Here is a 25,142-nt window from a genome sequence, read left to right on the forward strand (position 1 = left end):
ATGCAACAACTTTAACTATGAGGTAAACACAGAACAAAACTTTCCATCCGGAGCTCCTTCACGGGACTCCACACTTGTAAACAATCGCTCCATTGGGCTCGTGTCCAGCTCGCGCCATTCGCGTGGCTCTTGGTCCCGCCCAGACTCGTCAGCACTACCAAGCCGACCAATCACAGATCTTGCACTATGCATCGTCGGGACGTGTAGTTACAATTTTTGAGAGGTGCACGTCAGCGATGCCGACGGCCACGGCGAAGGGCTATGCGTCAGCGCCGTAGCAAATGCCGGCGTTTGATGCAGAAGTATAAATTAGCCTTAAGAGAAATAGTGGATTTATTTATTTTTTATTTCAACAGCCTTATTTATTTATTTTTTTTATAAATTTAACCCATTGAATAGAAAAGTTGTATAACAGTATCATAATAAAAAAAAAAATCAAAATCAAAATCACTTTTTTAGTTGTTGCATGTAGTTTACCATTTTTGTGCTGTGGGTAAAAGATGTGTTTCAATCCGGCTACCACCACAAGTATATTTCAAACCTGTGGGAAGCACTACAGCTATTTGACCTTTTCTTTTCTTTTCTTTTCTTTTCTTTTTTCTTTTCTTTTCTTTTCTTACTAACTTTTGTTAATCTAAAACCTTGTTTTACCCATGCTTGTATAATTATTTCTTTTCTAACAAGAATAAAGGTGAAAAAATTATATTTTGAGCTCAGAGGATATGTTAATTTAGAGACCACTTTATTTTTGCTTTCTTCAAATTGAATAGTATTTTCTCCCTCTTAAAGCCACAGCTGCCATTGCTATGCTTTTCCCTTTTCTTTTGCATTCTTTGAACTAGCCTTGATTTCTCCCTCTTTTTATCATACTTAGTTTTTTCTCAAGTCTATCTGTACGCCAACAGAGTACCTATAGTGATTTTTTAAATTATTATTATAATTCATTGTTTCCATTTCATTATTTGAAAAAAGAAAGTTTCTCTCTGTTACAAAGACATTTTAAATATATTGATGAGGTGAGTGATATATGTAGAAGTGACAAGACAGATTATAGACAGATAGATTTTATATGTGAGTGACTATTGGACAAAAATAATTAAATCTATAAATGATGCTTTTAATCTAGATATAAAACCTAATGTGGAAACAGATATTTTTGATGTGCACACAAAACATCTGACAAATAAAGGAAAAAATGCTATTGCCTTCACTACTTTATTAGCAAGGAGAAGAATATTACTTGAGTGGAAATAAACAGCCCCACCTAATGCCCCATTTACACTAATACATTTAGGTTTTAAAATGCATATGTTTTTTTTCCCCAAGCGAGTCAAAAAGTGTTTATATTTTGACTATTTTATCTCTGTTACAGTATATCGCTCATCATATCTATAAACAGAGAGGAGAACTTTGACTGCAGTGTTTTTTTGTTTGTTTGTTTTTTTCCAGAAGGAGCATGCAATGTTTTTTCTGCTCCCAAACTTACATATCGCTTCTTTAATTTCATTTTTATTACATTCCTTATTTTGGTATTTTCCACTTTTCATAGCTGATTGAAGCCAAAGTTCCATTTTTATGTGCCTGGGAAGATATGTTAATCTCTGAACAATCTACTACTGTATGTGTTTCACTATCTTCTCAGTACCTTAAAAAAGAAGACGACTTGAATTTATGGTATGGGTAGGCAGTCACTTTCCATCTAATTAAAATAGAGTGCTTGTGTTGAATGCCTTGCTCACACACACACACACACTGAGAGAATTTATAAAGATGTAAACAACCTTGGTAAAGCCATATGACGTGTGGTTTGTAGCGTACTGTACAGAAGCCTGTATAAATAATGTAAACGATCCCCTGACGGTTCAGTGAAGAACTGGAGAACTGCTCGTGAACTTCAGCCTCATGATATACTGGAGCCATTAAGCAGGAGTGTGTGTGTGTCAGTGTGTGTGTGTGTATTGTGTCTGTCTGTGTGTGTTTGATGACGATAAATGGCCAGGCTTTACATGATCAGGATCAGGAGGGTTAAAGGTCACATATCTGAGCAGGCTCGCATAGATTTGAAGGCTTTCAGACTCTCCTTCACTGCATGTCCTGCTGTCTTTACATTGGTGGCTGCTGAAATCATGCCTCTGGAAACCCGAACCCTGCCGAGCGCAGAAATAAAATCATAAAGGTTATTTGTCAATGAAAGTGTGTGCGCGCGCGTGTGTGTAAAGTGACTGTGAACCTTACAGGCAACATCAATCTGAATCAGACTACTCCCATTTGTTTTCATCAGTATGTGCGTATGTGATTGCATGTGTGTGTGTTTATGTGTGCTTGTGTGTGTGTGTGTGTGTGTGTGTGTGTGTGTACTTTTATTCCTTATGTTTTGTGCACCAAATATCCTCACAAGTATAACAATACCAGTAATTTTAACACTCTGGGATCAGCAAATGAGTAACCTCGTTTTAAAGCGTCTTCTGATAACGCTGAAAAGAACTTAAATGACACTTTCAGTTTTGATCGTACAGATAAGATCAATACATTAAATGAATCTGTTAAGCCTAGTTCACACTACAGGATTTTAAACATCAGCAGATCGCTGTGCCGTTCACACTACATGACCTGACTTTGTGTCTTTTAATCTTTGTGGTGTTCACACTACCCAACACTCCGTGAACGATCCACAAGAGGGGGGTCACACACTACATGATCTGACAACAACTCATTCCCCATCAGTTCATTCAAGCTATCAAACCACAGCCAATGAAATTTTGAGGGAGGAGTCATCAGAAAAAGCTGAACACTATTGGCTGCTTGTGTGCGGATTACATCACTGACAGCGTTTCAAGCTTTGGAGAAAGCATTTAAAAAACATCTTCAAATCAGCTGATTTATCAGCGCATTAATCACTCATCTGCAGGTTCCAGTGGATAGATACACAGAGAGTTTTTAATTTTTGTAATTTTATATCTCTTTGAAATAAAACTAACATATTTATAACACCCTGCCGTTTTCTAACTATCAGTGTATTTCTTTCTGACATTGTTATTTTTTTATTACAAAACAGTAAAGAACTGAGCATTTCTGCCTTAAATTACCATATTGGTCAAAATGACTGCATGCATGTCTGATACTTTTCGCTGTGACTTTAAATATGTGTGCATTTTCTTGCCTAGCAACTTCCTGCTAAAATAAACAAAACTTTCTGATGGCAAAAGCATCAATTTACTTCAGATATCTTACAAAACAGCATATTCTATGCTGTAAAATAGCTCCTGTTTGAAAGTAAAAATGAAAGTCAAGACCTTTGCATGTTCTAGTATCTTAACTGCATATTTATAGGCTGTATTACCAAAAAAATATTATATTTTTAGGGTAATGGTGTCATTAAATATGATGCCAGACATTCAAAGCTTAATTTTAATATCTCAATAGAAGCTTTGAATATAAACATGTAGTGACAATATGGCGTTTTATATGAGAACGGTCAGAATGAGCAGTATGGTAATTCTAATAGTTACAGTATTCTAGTTCCACTGTTAATATAGTCTACTCTCATGTCTGTGCTAACGCAGAATGAAGCGAATGCACCGATGCCCATTCTGACCAATCACAGATGTTTCTGCTGAGCTCCTGAACACACAGCCATTCAGCTCATGCTGATATGCTCTCTCATTGGCTGCAGCTCGTCACTACATCGGACCACACGTGGGGTTGAGTCGGCCGACTGCTCTGCAATATTTAGCATGCTGAATGTTGGATTTCCGTCTGCGAGGTGTCGGCGACGCGTCAGCGAGCCTCGTTGATGCGTTGTTCAGTAGTTCACACATAAAGAGCGGCGAGTGCCGTGTACCCGCAGATTTCTTCCCGATCACAGCCCGATCTTTCGGCGAGCTCGTTAACTTCCAAATCGGGCTCAAATCAGGCTTAAAATCCTCTAGTGTAAACTAGGCATTAGGTGTCTAGTGTTTTTTTGTGTTTTACATTCACAATCACAACAAAAGTGTGTGCTTTTGCAAAATTGGCAAATAAACAGTGTATACATTCTTTCTTTTGTCACTTCAAAATGTTTTTAGAAACGCGTCAGTAAAATGCACTGAAACTTCGCAAAAACAAAACACACAGACACACAGAATGTATCTATAGAAAGCTTGAAGTGCCTACTTTTAAATGCAGTGAGTGCATGTTGAAAACAAACATTGTTTGATAAAATAATCAGCATGAAACCAACACTGTCTAGTTTCGTTTAAAGCATTTGTCATTACGCTACTTCAGTCATTCAGTCAGAGTCATTCAGTAATTATTATTAAACGCTGGATTAATGCACAAAGTTTTTATCACAACAGTTTTGCAAACATGTTTTTACCATTTCAAATATGTTTGTGGATGCTGTATAAGTGCACATACTGTACATTGTTTACCCAGATTGTTTACATGGTCATAATACAGCAAGTAATAAAACAAGCATTTAGTTTGGGCTAGCTTTTGCAGATGGACATTGCTTTGCAATGCCCTTGATGGGTGAACATTAGCCTGTGGGGGATTGTCTTCTGTGCCTCCAAGTGTGAATTATTCATGACCATTGTCACTCATACGCATACAGCTGAGCTGACCTAAAACAAACTTTACAAAATGTGAATCATTGTAATGTTTTCTTTGAATGAGACAACAGAATAAGTCTACATAATTGTAAAGTTAATATTCTAGCCTACAAGACTGGTTACTCAAAAGTCTTATTCAGGCAAATGAAGTGTATTTTTGGACCTCTTTTCAGCAAAAAAAAAAAAAAAAAAACTATTACGCATAATATATTTTTTTTCTGAAAAAAAATGCAATCATTATTTCTCACATATTGTTGTACCACAGTTTGTGCTAAAAAAATAAACATGTTGGCCAATACTATGTATTAAGTAGTACTATAACATGAGCACAAATTTTAGAGCACATCAAAACATTCTAGAGGCCCCAAAATCACCGCAGACCCCACAGGGTTAACCTTCTGGGGACATTGTTTTGGGCCCTATAAGGAAAACAGCACATAACTCACACAGTATAAAGTACTTTAAAATATTAAAATTCAGATTTTTTTTTCCTGTGAGGCTTGGGTTTATGGATAAGATGATAAAATATACAGTCTGTACATTATACAAATCATTATAAGGGACATCCTCATAAAGCTGTACTAATGTGTGTGTGCTGACTCGCACACATTAGCTGCTTTTGAGGCAGTACCGCTGGGCTGTTTACATCTCTGTTGTCATGACAACTCCTTCCACCACACACAGTCTGGGCCATCAATCATCTGGAGGAAATGACATTGTGTGCTGAACCTCGCACTGTATTATTTGCCACAGCATTCTCACACACAGGTACACAAAAAAAGATAATTTTTTAGCAATCTAAAATGCTGTAGAGGAAACTTTTAGCTTGAGTAAATAACTTTTAGTATTATATCAAGCTTAATAAAAAGCAAGTATCAAAAGTGGAGCATGGATGGCCAGGTGACACATTGTTTACCAGAACTTGTCATGCACGGAAAAAGGACATCCCAGTCAATTTATTTGGAAGCTTTTCTTACAAATTTCCTTACTTGCTACTGCTCCAAGAAGGCATTTGCAAATTCTGCAGCAAAGGAACATAGGAGCCACTTATGTATTTCATTTTTGAAAAATAATATTGTTAAATGATTAGATATTTGTGCTAAATATAGCCTATTTTACACTTGCTTCACCAATGAGGGTCAATTCAACAATATTTTTGAAGGATAGGTCAATATTTTGTGCTTCGTGTTGTGACATCATAACCTCAAACTAATATATATCTTCAAATTCATTGTTTCCTACATGCCTTTGTGAATGTTATTAACATCTTGTACAGCTAACATGGCTATAGTTAACATTGTCTTTGACTGTTTTCCTAAAATTGCTCATTGGGTGAGAGACTTTTTTATCTGAAGAACTGGACTTATAATGTAAAGCTTATTTGCAAAGGGTAGCATATCAGAACAAAGCAATGTCATCAATGAATTTAATTAATAACAGCTTCAAAAATATATCCACTAACCACTTATGTTATCCTGCTTCAGTCTAGAAATGATAACCTTTTCTTCTTTCTGACCAAAATAATAATAATAATAATAATAATAATAATAATAATAATAATAATAATAATGATAATAATAATAATAATAATAATAATAATAAGGATCACACTGCAGTTTAGTCTTTACTAACATTTTGGCCTGATGAGATTTTTTTTATTCAGGTTTTCATGGTAAAACCAATTAGCGAAGTTACTGTAGCCAATGCCACATATTTTACACTTACATACACACATACATATATACATACATTTACACTGTATGTATTATGCTTATTTTTTTGGAAAACAACTGTATATTAGTAATTATAAAATAAAAATATATTAAAAAATAAATATAAAAATATATATTTATTTAAAAAAATCTAAAATAAACATTCAGGATATTCCTAGTTTAATTGTAATTGATGGACATTATTTTATAGATTACATATGCTTTTTATTAAATTAACACTTAGCAACAATCCTGGAAACTTCTGCCAATCTGTTACCATGGAAACAAAAACAGCCGCACACGGACACTCCTCAAGTTCCCCTGCTTAGTCTGTATCATTATTATTATTTTTTGCCAATTTTTTTTTTATTGTTGTTAGAATATACATTTTTCTATAGTAAAATATTTAAATGCAACATTTTTAGCTAACTGAAATTGATGCAATATATCAATACTTTAACCTAAGGCTGGGCAATATGGCAAAAAATGTAAAAAGTAGATGGTCTATGAAATGGCATAACATTTTCAGCCGATATATTTTCAGTGGCCGAACATTTGGTACATGTCTACCGACAGATTTTTAGATTTCCATAGATGAACATTTCTGCTGTGTGAGCGGCTCTTAGATCAGTAAAGAGCATATCAGAAGTCCAGAGCTTATCACTGTTATTGACATAAATGTTATCGCGATTCGATAAAATATCATTTATTTGCCCAGTTCTACTTTAGCCCATGGAATAAAAAAATAAATAAACATGCAGCAAGTGATAAAAAGTTTGATGTTTCCGCTCATTGACATAGTATGTCCCCCTTATTCCTGTAGCAGTTTTTAAAGCTTTTGATTAAAGCAACATTACAGATATCATCAGGAAAAAAAAAAATAAATAAATAAATATATATATATATATATATATATATATATATATATATATATATATATATATATATATATATATATATATATATATATATATATATATATATATATATATATATTAATAATGCAAAATGAAATAATAATAAAAAATAATTGAATAAGCATTGAATTTTAATAATAGTAATGCAGTTTTGAGTAATTTTTGGAATAAAATGTATAGCAATTTTTCCTGAAAAAATATTGTTTCTGCACTTCTGTTATTACGGATAATATTTTAATGTAGTTCCAAAATTTTTGTATATACAGAGGTTTGTATATTATTATAATAGTAAATACCATTTGCTGTTACTAACTGCAAAATATACAAATAACAAAATGTGTTTCAGAATGGCTGAAATATTGTCACCATAATTAACATTTTCACAACCACAGCCTTTTTTTCAATATTTAATAGATTTACCTCATTTATCTCCAATAGCTACAGTTGTCGTTGTTATGCTCTTCAGTTTATTTCTTTTTTTATTTCTTTATGTGTGTGTGTGTGTGTGTGGGTGTTTGGTTAGTTTTTCAGTTTCTTATTCCTGTTTGCATGAGCTTGAGTATTATGCTGATAAAAATGTAACTGGAGTGTTAATTTGTTGTTGAAAGTCGTTTGCTTGTTTTTGTATTAAAACAATAAAAAACGTTACAGGAATTGCTTTAAGGGCTTTTAAATGAAAATTAGCCCTTTGGCAATTCAGCCGTTATCAGATATGCTTCTTACATGCAAAATAATGTCTTCGCCAAGAAATGTGATTGAATCAGATTCAAATTGTATTTCACTTCCAAATCACATTTATTTTAGCAGGCTCTATAAAAAGGGCACACCGTTCATTATTATTCAGATCAAATAGCATATTTCTGAAGGAAGAGAATAGGAAAAAGGCTTCAAACTGGACATACTACATGCTTTCAAGAACTTCAGCATCAATCCACTTTGAAGGTTCCTTTTCCTTTTTTCACTTTTAATTACACGTAACACCCCCCAGCTGTGGTTTTAGTAATTAATTTCATATCATCATCTTTTCAAGCATTATCTTCATAAAAACACGCGTTTCCTGCGTGAAGCAGCATTTTGAGAGGATACAAGCTGAAATCACTGATGCTAATGATTGCTCATTAATCATGTGTCTTGATAAAGTTCTCCAAGACAAACTCCTACAGGCTCCGAGAGAGACAGAGAGAGAGATAAAGAGACAGACTGATGAGAGATGGATTTTTAATCCTTACCACCAGGAGAATCTATATTTTATCATACATTGTTATTAGGATTTACAGAAGTTATTTACTAAAATTTATTTCTGTGTAACCATAATTAATATAGTCTAAATAAATAAATAAAAATACAGTAATCAGCATATATAGGTACGTCCCTCACAAATCTATCTTTTAAATTCATATTTTAATAGGAAGCTGTACAATATTATATTTGTGCATATACATTAGATTAGTCAGTACTGAAGTCAAATCTGGAGCTTATCGTACAAAAAAAAGTACAATAACGGTACACTCAAATGTATATGTTATAGAAAAATATTAAATACAAATTTAAAAAAAGAGGAAAAATTAAGAAAAAAAATGGAAAGATTTAGCTGAAATTTTGCAGGTTGTAAATTTGTTTTGCACTATTATACTTGAATTTAATTGTATTATGTTTATTTTTCTACATATGTTTAGTTACTAAAATATAATTTTGATAAATATATCTGTTTAACAAATCTGTTTTGTTTAAATCGACCGAAATACAGCTAGGACAGTATGGAAAACTAAAAAAAAGAAAAAAAAAGAAAAGAAAAGTGATTTCTAAATTTAATTTGACTAAATTTACTTGCAAGAACCAAAACTGTAATACGTGTGTTTTTTTATTATTAAAAATGTTATTACATTTAGTAAAATACTTTTTATTTTATTTTGGAAAAAAAAAAAAAAAAAAACGCCACGAGGAAGACATTTAATAATGTTTGTTGTATTGTCAGCAATGAAATACATGTCAAAATAAATTTAGAAATCACTACTTTTCTATTTGAATTTCATACTGTCTAAATGTTTTCTGACTTGGGGTTGTAATATGTTGAATTTGTGACTGTTTTGTTTCAAAATGCATAATTCAAATGTATCTAAAAGCCATTGCTAAAAAAAAGAAGAAAACAACCTGTTAAAACACTTAATGTCATGTTCCAATGCTGACAACTTGTCCTCTATAGGTCAGCATGTGTTTAATGAGCTGTTTTCCTGGGCATTCACAGTGGAAGTGTTCAGCAGATTTGTAGACACGGCATTAAGGTATGAGCCTACAGAAATCCATCCTGAGAAAATGTTATTAGAGTAAAAAAAAAAAAAAAAAAGGTCACAGTTAGCACTAAAGTTTTCCCTATGTTCAATATTTGCTTCACTTTAAACATTTTGTCCCAATCCCAATTCTACCCCTTCCCCTTCATTTTGCGTTTTCACATGATTAGGGTAGGGGTGTCCCAATTCTCTTAAGCTTGAAGGCGTAGGGCTAAGGGGAAGGGCTAGATTTTTCAGGAACACACTCGAAACCAAGTGGTAAAAAAATTTATCAGAATACACCATCTACAACGGTAGCATGGCTGCACATGGATTCATTATTATGAATTTTCACAACAAACAAGCATATGTTTTAATACATTCATAATCGTGTTTGTGGTTTACCATCATGGTTAAAAAAAAAAAAAAGAATAACATAAAAATTATCCATCTATAATCGCTAATAATAACTACTGTATAGTAGTCCTGCAACATTCTGTCCCTTGATGACACTCGAATACCTTGTCAGAAAAGTCTAGCGGCTGGTAATGACCTTTTTACAGTGTCTGCTATGTTTTAGCGTTTTTACATTGATGAATATGGCCACTGTGTAAATGCACAGTACAGTAACGAGCTTATTGTCATATTATATCATTATAATTACAAGATATTGTTGCCTTCAGTAATTGTTCTGAAGATAAATACCAAACAATAACAGAACCTGATTAACTACAGCAGTCGCCGTCATCGATCTCATATAAAGCAAGATCTTACGATGACATTTGATAACGAGTGCAGGTGTTTTAGTGCTGTCCCATTTCTTAGGGGTAAATTTTTAAGCCCTTCCCCATCACACTCTGTTTAAAAGGCCAGGAAGAAAGGGAAGGGGTAGGGGCACAAAAATAGAATTGGGATTTGGCCTTAGTCAAAATTATTCACTCGTCACTAATTCCTACAGAAATCGTATTGAAAACAAGTAGCCATTGACTTCCATAGAATTTATTTCCCTACTACAGTATATGTCAGTCACTACTGACATAAAACACTTGAAACTAGTGTTGTCAGGAACTGTTAGTATTTAAAGTTAGGTAGGTGTAAATCCCCAAAATTGAGTCCTGGCTAACAGGTTAAGTATTGATACTGATATATTTAAAATAATACAATCTTGCTTTTGGCTGATATTGATACTGGCTTTGCTCTCTGGCACTCTCTCGTCTCATCAGCATTATAATTAATAATAATATAAAAATTTAATAATAATATAAAAAAACACTTTTGTTTTAATCAGTAAATAAGATGAAATTTTCATTTTTACTCCATTTTCATACTTAAAATATTGCAATTTGTTCCCTAAAGTATCAAAAATGGTATTGAATATAGATTTTTTTTTCAGGGTATCGTATCGAAGTTGGAAACTCCAGTATCGTGACAACACTACTTGAAACTATAAAACACTGGGACTTTCAGACATAGAGATGTTATACTTCAGTCTGAGCAGGAATGAAATGCATGGACACACACACACACACACACACACAGAGAGTGAGAGGAAGGCCCTTCCCATCGTGTTGGGGCCGGTTAGGAAACAGGAGATAAATGTGAAGGGGTCAGATAAACTCAGCTCTGGCACACAGACCAGCCTGAAGAATAATACTCACATAAAATAATATGCCCATCTCATAAATCTAAAAAGAACGCAAACGAGAGTGATAATATCCAAGCAATGGGGACCCTTGAGAGCGTTACAGTGGCCAGTCATAGAAACAGGGAATTGGAGCTTGTGAAATCTCTCCATTTACTGTAGATTTAGTTCCTTAATATCCTTCAGTTTTTTCCTCTCTAGCAAAAGAGAAACGCTGAGCAAAGTCATCCATTCGTCAAATAAATACCTTGTTTTGACAGATACTTTCCTTCTTCTTTCTTAGTGTGTGTGTGTGTTTCGGTGAAGTTTTTTGGCTCCTGACCTTTTGTTTAATGTAATTTAATATCCATTATTGCGTATTATAGCACTTTGTTTCTTTTTGTTGTGTAATTTTGGTTGAATGGGTTTCTCTGTTGAACATTATGGTATTCTGGTTCATTATTTTAGTGCCAGACAGAAACCGAACGAAACAATCACGCTTTCCATTGCAGAGAGTTATAGCTCATAAAATTAGCAGTAATTTTCTCAAACAACCCTAAAGAGAAAATAATTGTATAATGAGGGTACTAATGACTCTGGGAATAACACTGAACCATTTATTCAGGATTTATCAAACATGTCCGGCCTAGTTTTAATAAATAATATGCAATAATATAAACATTAGATATATCCTATCTTAAGAATTAAATTAAAACTGGAACATGAGAAAATAAACTACCCTTCAGAAGCCTCCAGTATTGTATTATCCTTCAGAAATCATTCTTATATGCTAAATATGAGTCTCAAGTAATTATTTTTATTGTTAATTTAAACCGCTGCACTGCTTCATATTTATGTGGAAAATTTGATACATAACTTCAAGACTTGAGTAAGTTCAGAATAACAGGATTTATTTAAAATAATAATCTATGGTAGCTGTAATGTAAAGTTGGATGCTGACAAGGGAGTTGTGGGTCCAAATGCAAGTTAATGATACATAGATGGTCAGGCAACCAACAGTCAACACAGGAGCAAACCCATGTATACGGGCAATCCCAGAGTCGTGGTCATAACAGGTGGATGGTCAAAAGACAGCAGACAATGTATAACAAACAAAACAAAGCAAAGTTCAAAAACACGAAAGACAAGGCAAGGAAAGCGCATCGTAATGTTCACAGTTCAGTATAACAAGACTCAGCAACAATGTGTGTGTGTGCTGTCTTTATAGTCCTCGTAATCAGTCTTTGAGCAGCTTCAGCTGTGAGTGTTTGAAATCTGACAGGATTTAGGCAAGGTGTGTGAATGGTGCATGACTGAATCTTGTAGTTATTTTGCTGGCAGATTTGTCGTTTTCCAGTGATCTGCATGGGCTAAATTGTTGGTGACTGTGGCAGTAGCATAATAAATCTATACAAGTAAAAATGTTTGTAACTTTCCAAACCTATGATTGGGAATGTTCAATGTATAACATATTCAGTATATATGTGGGTTGAATTTTAGGCTTACTTCTTCAGAAGCTTGAGGAAAAAGCTCAATCACCTCAGTAAAATTACAATAAAAATTGTTTAGCCATGGGATTGCATGTAAATAAACTGCTGCAAGTTTATCTTTCATTATTTTGTTTTACTTCAGTTATTTGCTTTTTCAAAATATCATACAAAATGTTCTCTAAAAACTAAACCTATTTTTACAAAGTATTCATAAGCATTTTACTTCCTGTCAGGTTTTATATGTATTATTAAATCTTCCAGCTAAGGAAACAACCCCAAATATGATCACTTGTTTTTATTTTCAAGCTGAATTGCCCAATTTGACTTGAATTTCGGTTCATGAAACAAAAGGAGCAAGACTGAACAATTCTGAACATAAACTTAAAGGTAATTTTCGACATGAGGTAAATGTGGGCAATCTGCTGTGAGCTTGAATGAAGACAGGTAAAAGATGGAGACCTGCCTAACAGGCTATCAGTCTGTGCAAGAAGAGAATAAAATAAAAAGCACTTCTTGTGTGCATCACTCTCTGCACTTCACTCTTCTCATTTCACTGCATACAGTCTTGATAAATTTACCTGTTACTGCACCATCTCATTCTGCTCAGTTCAGATTAATTTAATTCTGTTTTGGCATACTTTGTTACTTTTTATGATGACAAATAGTAGATTAAATTGCAGTTTTATAGTAGTGCAGTGGTAGAGGTCGATTGCAGGAAACACATGTTGTTAAAAACCGTCTAAAAACACACATATATATGGATATGTAAATAATTCAGGGGGGCTAATAATTCTGACTTCAACTGTATATATATATATATGTGTGTGTGTGTGTGTGTGTGTGTGTATATATGTGTGTGTGCGTGTGTGTGTGTGTGTGTGTGTATATATATATATATATATATATATATATATATATATATATATATATATATATATATATATATATATATGTGTGTGTGTGTGTGGGTGTGTGTGTGTGTGTGTGTGTGTGTGTGTGTGTGTGTGTGTGTGTGTGTGTGTGTGTGTGTGTGTGTGTGTGTATGTAGTCTATAGCAATAATGTAATAGAAGTGTGTGACTTACCACCTCTGACATGGAAATCTTCTCTAGTTCACTTCCCCTGTTCAGTCCATCGAGGTCAAATGTGAGAGAATACATGAATAAATACGCTGTTGTTTTCTTTCTGTTCATTTTGTTTAGAGGAAAATGTGCAGAGAACGTTGCTGAGTATTGTGGGGAGCTTTCAAATAGGGCTTTAATTCTAACTGGCAAAAATACAGTGTTTGAAACAAGATTTTTACATGTACATCTACACAATGATGTTCGCTAACAGTACATCATGACAAATATCTTTTTTTACATACCTAACTGGAAAAAAAACACCACCGTGAATATGTTGAGCCTTTGTGTCAATATGTAGACTCTTGCTTTTTTGTTGTGCTGAAAAGAGCAAACTAATATCCTGCAGTGAAATATCCTTTTTTTTTTTTTTGGACAAAATGTCATAATGTCAAAATCTGCTCTTAAGGATTCTTCTGTGCATTTACTCCGATATCGACACGCTTTTGCACCTGCATAATGTGTGATGTTAAAATCCACACTTGCTCTTTCCATTTGTCAAGGGCACGTCTGTCTTCTTTAACATGCGAACATTAGTTCTTTAATAGATTGCTAGAGCTCTCAGAGGACAAAGCACACTTTGTAAAAATGCGACCGTTGTTTTAATGACGCATTTTACTATTAATATGTGCTGGGAGTCTTTACGAATGCATTCTCCACACCTTTTATTGAAACTAATATTACATCATTTCTAAACGGTCCTTCTCAAGGTCACCTCTAAGACGCTTTATGAGAGCAATAAAACACAAGGCTTTAATGAGAAAACAGCATGTGAGTGTGAATGTCTGGAATATACACTTTGTCAGCCTTCTTGTGTTCATGTATGTAAATGTATGTGTTTTGTTGTGTCCTTCTCCAGTAATGGCTGCTGTTACAGAGGACATGATGTGGAAGTGCTAAATGTTTGGTGCTAATGATATTGGCCATCAAGTTCAAATAAAGCGCATGACCATTTAGAGCACTCTTTACACTTGCGTCATGCAGTTGACAGGCAGTATTTCTCTTTCTACAATACACACCATGGGACAGTGTATTTAGTGCTGATTGCTAATGCACTGTGGTTTGAAGAGGTTTGCCACCTCCTGGTTAACTGGATGGTTGTGTTTGTAATCATTCTCATCATTCGATCTGCACAAAACTAACTTAGACTATACTGGGTTACTGGGAATTTAAAAAGAAGGAAATGTTTACAGTTTGTTCAGAAGTGTTGAATGTGTTTTGTTGTCTGATTTTACAGATTTTTTTGTCTCTCAATATTTATTTTTTTTATATTTCTTTCTTTCTTTCTTTCTTTCTTTCTTTCTTTCTTTCTTTCTTTCTTTCTTTCTTTCTTTCTTTCCTTTTTTTATTTCTTTATTTATTTATTTCCTTTATTTAGCCAGGAGATCACATTGAGACAGTACTGTCTCTTCTTCCAGTGAGACCTGGTCAAGATGGCAGGCAGCACATAAAATTTCATATAAAAATCCCAAACAATACCACAAAATTACAAAATCACCATTCTTAAAAACATCAGCTCATAAAAAACAATTGCAGGTGTCCTTTAAAATGTTGTATAAAAGATGTTTAAAAGTACTCAGAGTCAGAAGAGTGTTAAGATTGAGCTGATTTTGCGAGTCATTCCAAGCCCTGGGAGCGTAAACGGAAAAAGCACGTTTGCCAAGTTCTGATAGTACCCTTGGAACTATCAGACGAATACATGAACCAGATCTAGTGTGTTGGTTGTTGGTGTGAAATGTTAATAAATTAAAAATATAGGATGGTAATTTACCTAAAAGAGCCTTTAAAATAAACAAGTCAGATGTAATTTTCTCCTTTGATATAAAGATAACCAGTCTAAGGAATCATACAAAATACAATGATGCGTCCGTGAGTCTGCACCTGTGACAAAGCGTATTGCTGCATGATAAACAGAATCTAATTTTCTTAATAGGGTAGCGGCTGCGTGCATATAAAGATGATCACCATAATCCATTATAGACAGAAATGTACTCTCTACTAATTTTTTTGCGGGCTTTATAAGAAAAACAATTTCTTGACCGGTATAAAAAACCTAACTTTGCCCTAAGCTTTTTCAGTAACTTGTCAATGTGTATATCAATGGCTAATCTCTCATCAATCCAAATACCTAAATATTTATAAAAGCTAACTCTTTCTATTTAAACACCGTTCAGAGTTGTTATTGTCTGATCTGTTAACTTAGTGCGGCCATGGCTAAAAATCATGTATTTAGTCTTTTTTGAATTTAAAACCAATTTTAAATTTTGCAACGTACACTGTAATACTTGAAAAGCAATGTGTAGATGCTGTACACTTGGTTTAAAGATATATATATATATATATATATATATATATATATATATATATATATATATATATATATATATATATATATATATATATATATATATATATATATATATATATATATATATATATATTGGTTTAAAGATATATACCATCTAACCATCCATCCAAAATGCTTATGAATACTTTATAAAAATCAACCAACCAACCAACCAACCAACCATCCATCCAACCATCCATCCAATCATCCAACCAACTAATCAACCAACCGAACATCCAACCAACCAACAAACCAACAATTAAACCACCCAACCAACCACCCAACCAACCAACCATCCTACCAACCAACCATCCTACCAACCAACCATCCCACCAACCAACCAACCAACCAACCAACCAACCAACCAACCAACCAACCAACCAACCAACCTACCAACCAACCTACCAACCAGTCAACCATCTAACCATCCATCCAACCAACCAACCATCCAACCAGCCAGCCAGCCAGCCAGCCGACCGACTGACCAACCAACCACCCAACCAACTAATCGACTATCTAACCATCCATCCAACCAAATAATAAACCAACCATCCATCTACCCATCCATCCAACCAACCATCTAACCATTCATCAATTCAAACCAAACTAATCAACCAACCATCCATCCATCCATCCATCCATCCATCCATCCATCCATCCATCCATCCATCCATCCATCCATCCATCCATCCATCCATCCATCCATCCATCCATCCATCCATCCATCCAATCAGCTAACCATCTAACCATTCACCTAACCATCCAACCATTCATCCATCCGATCAACTTACCTTCTAACCATCCATCCATCCATCCATCCATTCAATTAACCAACCAACCATCCAACCAAATAATCAACTAACCAACAATCTAACCATCCAACCAACAATCTGACAAACCAACCAACCGACCGACCGACCAACCAAGTTTGCATTTGTTTGAATTAGAATGGCAGTTTAATAACTTTTAAAAACAAATTATTTCATTTTCTCTCTTTAGGATTTGCACTTTATTGACTAATTACATTAGATCAGTGGAATATAATTTTAAAAATGCATTATAATGGTGATAATAATGATTCTGATTACATGCATAAAATCAATATGATAATTTCAATGATAAATGCAATTACCAATGCAAAGTAGATTTTTGTTATTTTCAATAAAAAAACAAATAAAAAAACATGTATGTTGGGGCGACGCAGTGGTGCAGTAGCTAGTGCTGTCGCCCCACAGCAAGATAGTCGCTGGTTCGAGCCTCGGCTGGGTCAGTTGGCGTTTCTGTGTGGAGTTTGCATGTTCTCCCTGCATTGGCGTGGGTTTCCTCCGGTTCCTCCGGTTTCCCCCACAGTCCTAAGACATGCAGTACAGGTGAATTGGGTAGGCTAAATTATCCGTAGTGTATATGTGTGAATGGGTGTGTCTGGATGTTTCCCAGAGATGGGTTGCAGCTGGAAGGGCATCTGCTGTGTAAAAACGTTTGCTGGATAAGTTGGCGGTTCATGCCGCTGTGGCAACCCCAAATAAAAAAAGAGACTATGCTGAAAAGAAAATGAATAAATGAATGAATGAATGAAGAAACATGTATGTTATGCATCACAAATTTTATTAGAAAAATATAATTAAATAGTTAAAACTGAACATAATAACTGTGAATGCCATGAAGCCATCGTGATTTCCAGCATAAAAATGAATGTTCTCTCTGTTTTTCTTTCATCTCCAATTATAGGTAACGCTAGACAGGCCAGATAAGATTGAGGGAAGAAAGGTCAACATGTGTTGGTTCATCATCAATATAACAGAACACTGACACCACATGGATGAAGAGTGAATGAGAGAAAGGGAGAGAGACAGGTAATCACTAGCATGTCTAATCTTTCTGCCTGTCAGAGCCTAATTCGCCAGTAACCTCTGAAACCTTTCCTTCACTGCATTAACAGCTGCAATTGCAGGACAACCTGCTCTTATTGTGCCTAACAATGCGGTAAATGAGTTGATTAAGCACCTGAATTACCATCTACAGCTTTTTTTTCTCCCTCCAATCATTTCTCCATTTAAGTGAGAGCTAAAATGACATAAATGAAAGATTTGGAATCATCATAGTGTGTCTTAGAAAAGTGTTAGATGGAAAATTCAAGACTTGTGTTTCTGAGGTTACACCCAAAATGTGTTTTATGAATATGATGAGTGAGTTATGTGTGATTTGTGTCTCTGGGGTAACACACATACACAAACACGCAACACTTACACTTTTCCTTTTGGCTGCTTAGAGATGAATGATGTTATTTGGCTAACTAGTCAAGGTCAATGAATAGGGCTGTTAATTTAATCATGGATTAAATTTTCAGCTGCCCACTTTTTCTTTGAGTCTCGCATCAAAGACAACCTCAGAGTTTAGATAAGTTTACACTTAATTTAAAAACACTGAAAGCTGTTTATTTGTGATGTGAGACTTGTATTTTTAATGGCTGTGTTAGAAGAGCTGTATCACACACATACACACACTCACTGAACGGATGGGCAGCAGTGTTTTTTATGTCAGCACTGAGATACAGAGGTGTAGTAAAACATTTCCTCTTGTTTGTTGTTCTTTGAATGTTAAAACAGCGCGATCGTTCCCTCACACATAGTGTATGAGAGGAAATGTGTGAAGTTTGCTCAGGGTGCCAAGAGTTTCTCAGCCAAAGTGGATCACATGCACACATACACATCATTTTTCAATATTTCCTCTGTTTGACCACTGTGGCCACCACAGTTTGATATTTTGTCTAAAATATCAAGAAAAAGAAATCAATTCAGTATAGCTTCATGACTTTTAAGATTAATTAGGGAAACTCACAAGTATATTTCTCTAAAGGGCTGTATTCTGCCATCCTGCTAGTGCCAAAGTTGTTCCTTTGGGAACTGATTAGGCTAGATATACTTTTAAATGCAGGCATTCTTTGATATACTTGTCATAAATAAAGCCACAATACTATTTAAACTATGTTTTAGCTATATAGACGCATTTATTGAAGCTTGAGAAAGTCTAGTTAGAAATATTAATACATTATTAATATGATTCGCAAATACAATGTTTACCCACATAACACACTGCTAATACAGTAGGTTTGAGCACATTGCTATGATGTTATTAACGTTTAGCACACTGCTAGCATGTATTACCACATATCTTGGTTTATTGTGGATATCATTACAGCATACTGCTAAACTGTAAAAAAAAAAAATCTGTTAATTTTACGGTTTATTTCCGGCAGCTGGGGTGCCGGAAAAAAAAGTATAATAATGGCTGTTAAATTACAGAAATTCACTGTAAAATAACAGACATTAAATTAAAGAAATTTTTTTAAATTTTAATTTCAGGTAAATTTCTGATATTCAACCTTACAGTAAATTTACAGTAAATTTCTGTAAATTAACACCCGTTTTCGGCACCCCAGCTGCCGGAAAAAAACCATAAAAATACAGTTTTTTTTTTTTTACAGTGTATATATATTAACATTGCTAATGTGTTAACATTTTAGTACACTGTTAACATCTTTTAGCACACTGAATGCATGATTTTATCTTTTTGCTAGCATGTTTATTGCATTTGTTTTCTCAATGCTGCTATATTTTAGCATTGTTGGTGTGATGTTAGCATGTTTAAACTGGTGCTTTTTACCAACATGTTTTAGTTCTTTGTTAGGGGGTAAATATGTTTTAGGAAAACACTTTAACCATTGCAAGCACAAATTATTGCAAGCACATTTCGACTATTTCTCTGACATGTTTTCACATATTGCTAGCAAGTTTCCAGCACGATTAACATATTGCTCACAGTTGAGGTATTTTTAGTAGAAGGTTTGTAAGAATTAAAATTGTTCTAGCACAGTATGTTGCCAAATTTAACACGTTGCTTGAATGATTCACTATGTTTAAGCATGGTTTAAACTGTTATCCTTTAACATTAGCAATGGTTAATTAGTTGGTTGGATGGATGGTTAGATTGGTTGCTTGTGTGGTTGAATGGATGGTTAGATTAGTTGGTTGGAAAATAATGTTATTAGTTTCTATCATGAATTAGCATGTTGCTAACATACACACCTAATATGAGCATAGTTTTATAACTTAATTTCGAATCCAATTTCCCTTAACATAATGATTATTTATGAACTCTGACAAACCGGTCATCTACTTTTACATATCAAAGATGTCAGAACGTTTATAGAATCTCTCGGATGATTTGTCTTCCATCTATCTTGAGCAGGGGATCTTTAGTTTTGTTTATTATGCTTAGATGGAATTGGAAATGTGTTTATGTGCTCGATGGTCCAGCCAGCTTGTAAAAGATGGATGATATCTGCTGTTGACCTTTGAGCTAGTCATGGTGAAAGTCGGTTTGGCTGGAGTTAGTGAGAAATGATTTCAGCTATTTGTTTGACCTCAGCTGTTGGCACAACTTCTCATTTAATAATATAAATCTGCACAATGAATATTCATAACCATTTATAATGAGATTTTGTGTGTGTGTGTGTATATGTATTAAGATAAGATTACTTTACCTCCACAGTTTTGGGCTTATTGGAACCTAATTAGAATAAAACTTAGGATCATCTTTTGATATGATGTACTTTTAGAGAAAAATTATGTCCATATATGTGGACTTGTGGTCTGAATTGACATAAAACACTTTTTCCTGTCTGTTTTTAATGCATACAACATATACATTTTTTGAACATGTTTCGACTATCACAGAGTAAAAAAAAAAATTCCCATTTTGGACAGTGAAAAATAGTGTTTGGGACATTTCATATGCTGCAAAACAGTTTCTGGATGACACTGTATGTCTGTTACAAAATATAAAGAGTTCAAAGTATTTTAAATAGTCACTTAGGAGCTAAAATGTGCTGTCCACCTATGTGGCCACTAAGCTCCAAAAGGTTAAGTAAATGTTAATTATTTAAAATAATCAAGCAAGGTACAAATTAACACTTACACTTAATTATTTGATTTAATGTAATTGGTTTTGATGGTCCATTTGAGTATTAGTAGACTGTTTGCTTAATATCTGCTGATACTGCTCCTTCAACAGACATTTAACCGACTATAAGAAACTTTGCAAGTAAATGTCAACTTACACTAACCCCATCCTAACAGTCTACTTATAATCTAATGAGAATTTGTTGGCATGTAGATGCAATGTAACTTAAATTCAACAAACACACCATCAAAATAAAGTGTGACATTTAATTTAATTTAATTTAATTTAATTTAATTGTAAAAAATAATACATTTTATTATGAAAATAATTTTAAGCAATATTAAATTAAAAATAGGTTGTCTCTTCTGCAAGAATGTTTTTGGGAACTAAAGAAAGTATCTAAATCTATAAAATGTACAAATTATTAGTTTGAAATGACTTGCGAAGATTGAAAATTCATGGTCAACATAGTCTTTTCGTATATTTTAGGAATGTTAATTTATAAAATAATTTCGCCCCATTGTGATCACATCTTTGAGAGTCCAATTGAAAATGAAATTGGGTTTGTTGTGCATGTGCTGCTGTTGGCAGTGGAATTTGTTTGCACTCTCTCACCCGCTCTGCCTAAATATACAACTGGCAAAAAAACGAAAACAAAATAAAGTACATTAAATCTAATAAAACACAGGCTTTAGCCTTTCTCGATTTTGGCCCCGACTCTCTCCCCTGCTGCCCAGTTACACTAATTAAACAAATAGGAATATTCATAAGACACAAATGGGCGGCAGAAGCACATCTACATCAACACCTAAATCAATAAACCGCTTCCAACTGCTAGCTAAATTATTACCATATTTAGTAAGATTTGGTGCACCAGTCAAATGAAATGCCAGCTCTCTAATGGCACAGTTTCAGTAATGATTTTAAATCCACACAAAATCAACCGCTTAACCAGTCATTTTTGCCTTCGGGAACAGATGTAGAGTTGAATGCAAATTTTATGCGCTATATATTGTGGCCTTGATGAAAATACGGGCTGCTTTTACCTTATGCTGTGGGTCTGAGATTGCAAAACAAAAACTTTCATCACTCTAGCAGATGCATCACAAGCGGATTAGTGTGTGTTTGGATGTTAAATTGTGTGTGAGTTTGAATGTTCGCAGTCATTGATCTTATTGTTTCTTGAGGTAGTCAGTCCTGTTCCTCTAGATTCAGTTTAGTTTAATTTAATTTCAGTGTAATTCAGTTCAGTGAACTGCAGGACATTTTAGAGCATATGCATTAGGAAACACTTGGAGAAGAGTCTTGTAAAAGATAAATAACAGTAGTTGTACCACACAAACCATTCAACTGAAAGATGCTGTAGCTTTATTGCTATTAAGATATAATTAAGACATTCTAATCTACATCATTTTCTTAGTATTTTATGTAATGTTTTTTCCCAGTGGTGATGTTCATGTTTACTTATCTCATAAAAGCCGCCAGCATTGCTTGAAAACTGCATTTGGCTTTTTTTGACAGTGCATATGTATTTTGTATATTTTAGATATTTAAAATCAATAAGATTAGTAGAAATGTAAATGGTTGGATTTGATCCTGTTATACCTAAACTTTGGTTAAATCAAACAAAAACAAAAAAATAATTACCAAATACAACTGTATAAGATATTTTTCTTGAGCACAAGTCAGCATAGCAAACTCCTTTCCTTCTGTTTGTTTCCATGTGTTTATTAGTCTGTCTGTCCATCTATTCATCCATCAATTTGTTTTCAATATCTTCTTTTAGTTTCAATCTGTCTTTTAGTCCATCCATCCATCTATCCATTCATCTATCCAACACATCCATCGTCATATGTGTTCATTCATTCATTCATTCGTTCATTCATTCATTCATTCATTCATTTATTCCTCCATCAGTTTGTTTCCAATATACTTGTTTCTATCTGTGTTTTAGTCCGCCTGTCCATAAAATATGGACAAATAAATAAGATCACTAAAACTTCAAACATATTTCACCGTATTTGACCTCAAATTGGGTAAATCAAACCAAAATTTTTTTTTTACATAGTACAGATGTATAACTTTTTTTTTTTTTGAGTACAGATGTGTAAGATGCGTTTCTTGAGCACCACAAGTCAGCATATCGAATCAGAATAATTTCTGAAGAATCACGTGACATCAAATACAGAAATTACAGATACTTACAATTCAGCTTTAAATCACATTATTATAACATGCACTTTATAAAATAAATGAATATGAACAAGAGTAGCGGCATGGTGGTGGTGGCCTGGAGGGCTGGTGTCCTGCATAGTTTAGCTCCAACTTGCTTCAACACACCTGCTAGGAAGTTTTTAGTGTATCTAGTAAGAGCTTGATTAGCTGCTTCAGGTATGTTTGATTAGGGTTAGAGCTAAACTCACCAGGACACCGGCCCTCCAGGACCGAGTTTAAACACCCCTGCCTTACAGCAAGAAGGTCACTGGTTCAAGCCAGAAAAGGAATGAATGAATGAATGAACAAGAGTTTGCTGGTTTCCACACAATCAATTTGTGTTGAGACAACATGAAATAATTAAGTTAACTTATTCATTTTTACAAATATACCTGTATTGAACATAAAGCAAATTAGTTGTCTCCCCCCCCAAAAAAACACGAATTGTGTTGTCAGTCTATTTTAAATAAGTACTTTGACCAAACAGCAAACATCTTTTTTTTTTGAGTGTATACTATTGTAAATTGCATAGTATTGAGGCCAATAATGCCCCAAAAAGAGATCTTAAAAAAAAACAAAAAACAGATTGAATTATTGAGCATGCTACTCTTTTTTTGACCATTTCTAAGGCTTTCATTTTCTTCTTACCAGATCTGATCTTTCTCTCTGTCAGATTCCATCTCTATGAATAAAATCTAACATTGTTGAACCTGAAAATACAGGTTCAGGAAAAACTCCTTACTTCACTGGAAGCATCCGATACAGTAATTTTATCTGCCAGACATCCTGTCTTGTCATTGATGTTGAGTTTAAATATATTACATTTCACAGATCTTCCCATACGATCACCCTAAAGCTACAGGTTTAAAAAGCTAGTTAGCCTGCTTGAAGATCAACCACTGTAACCACCCTGGAAAACTTCATGCATAACACATCTAAAAAGTTCTTATAAAGTGTGTTCGTGTATACAATGTGCAATGAGAACATTCTGTGCAGCCTTTAATCTCAAAAGCATGATTTACATGGCCAACTATTCGGGACAGAGACACTTTTTTGGATGGAATAAAAAGTGACTAAAACTAACTTTTTCAGACTTAGAATGATATATCCAGTCACCACTACTTACCATTTAAATGTTCTGACGTGTTCTAACATGGTCCTTTTTAATAAAAGGAAATTAAACAAATGTATTCACCATTGTCCTCATAATGGCAGTGAATAGCAATTCATTTAAACCTTTAAAAACAAAACCTAAAAGTATCATCAAAGTACTGCCATGCGACCTGTGCCATATATTTCTTAATGATCTGAATGCATACAAATAAAAACTAACCGTAATTTGATGAAGTAGTAAAATCCTGACCTTGGCTTTCATGCAACTATGGGCAAGCAATGTTTCACACATAACATGCAGTGTCTTTTTTCCCTAAATAATAAAGTGCATTTTAGATAAACTATTTCTTACTTTAAGTCAGTTGTTTATGCAAATCACTAAGTATTATGCAGAGTGTCCAAAAGGGACACTAGAAACCCATCAGTAGCATCACTTCTGCTTCTGTCCGACTCAAGTGGTCGAAACCAATCTGATTCTTATTGACCCCACGCCAGCTCAACATCACTGTGTGGCCTGACGAGACCGCTGAGAGCACACTGGCTCAACTAGACACTAATTAAGCTTCATCTGCAGTGTAATCTTCCTGCACGCTTCTGGATCTGGTAAGAATGTGAAAAAAGCAAAAAGCATTTGTATAAGGTAAAAAAAGAAATTAATGAATAAATATTAAAATTAGATCTATCTATCTATCTATCTATCTATCTATCTATCTATCTATCTATCTATCTATCTATCTATCTATCTATCTATCTATCTATCTATCTATCTATCTATCTATCTATCTATCTA

The 25,142-nt window shown here is 34.0% G+C and overlaps 1 protein-coding gene and 1 long non-coding RNA gene across 18 annotated transcripts in view; both read left to right on the top strand.

Annotated features, from left to right (window-relative positions):
- Nucleotides 1-25,142, top strand: part of LOC141376138 (uncharacterized) — a 1,062,333-nt gene that overhangs the window by 273,310 nt on the left and 763,881 nt on the right. For 15 of the 17 annotated variants that reach the window (XR_015499513.1, XR_015499510.1, XR_015499506.1 and 12 more), the window contains one exon: nucleotides 17,792-17,916. The exons of the other annotated variants lie outside the window; for them this stretch is intronic. The gene's annotated coding sequence lies outside the window, so the exon portion shown is untranslated. The remainder of the gene's footprint in view (nucleotides 1-17,791; nucleotides 17,917-25,142) is intronic. 17 annotated transcript variants of the gene reach the window in all.
- Nucleotides 1-25,142, top strand: part of LOC147842379 (uncharacterized) — a 463,094-nt gene that overhangs the window by 233,945 nt on the left and 204,007 nt on the right. The gene's annotated exons all lie outside the window — the stretch shown is intronic.

The sequence above is a fragment of the Danio rerio genome, chromosome 9 (assembly GCF_052040795.2).
Source record: "Danio rerio strain M-AB ecotype USA chromosome 9, GRCz13ab, whole genome shotgun sequence".
Lineage (NCBI taxonomy): Eukaryota > Metazoa > Chordata > Actinopteri > Cypriniformes > Danionidae > Danio > Danio rerio.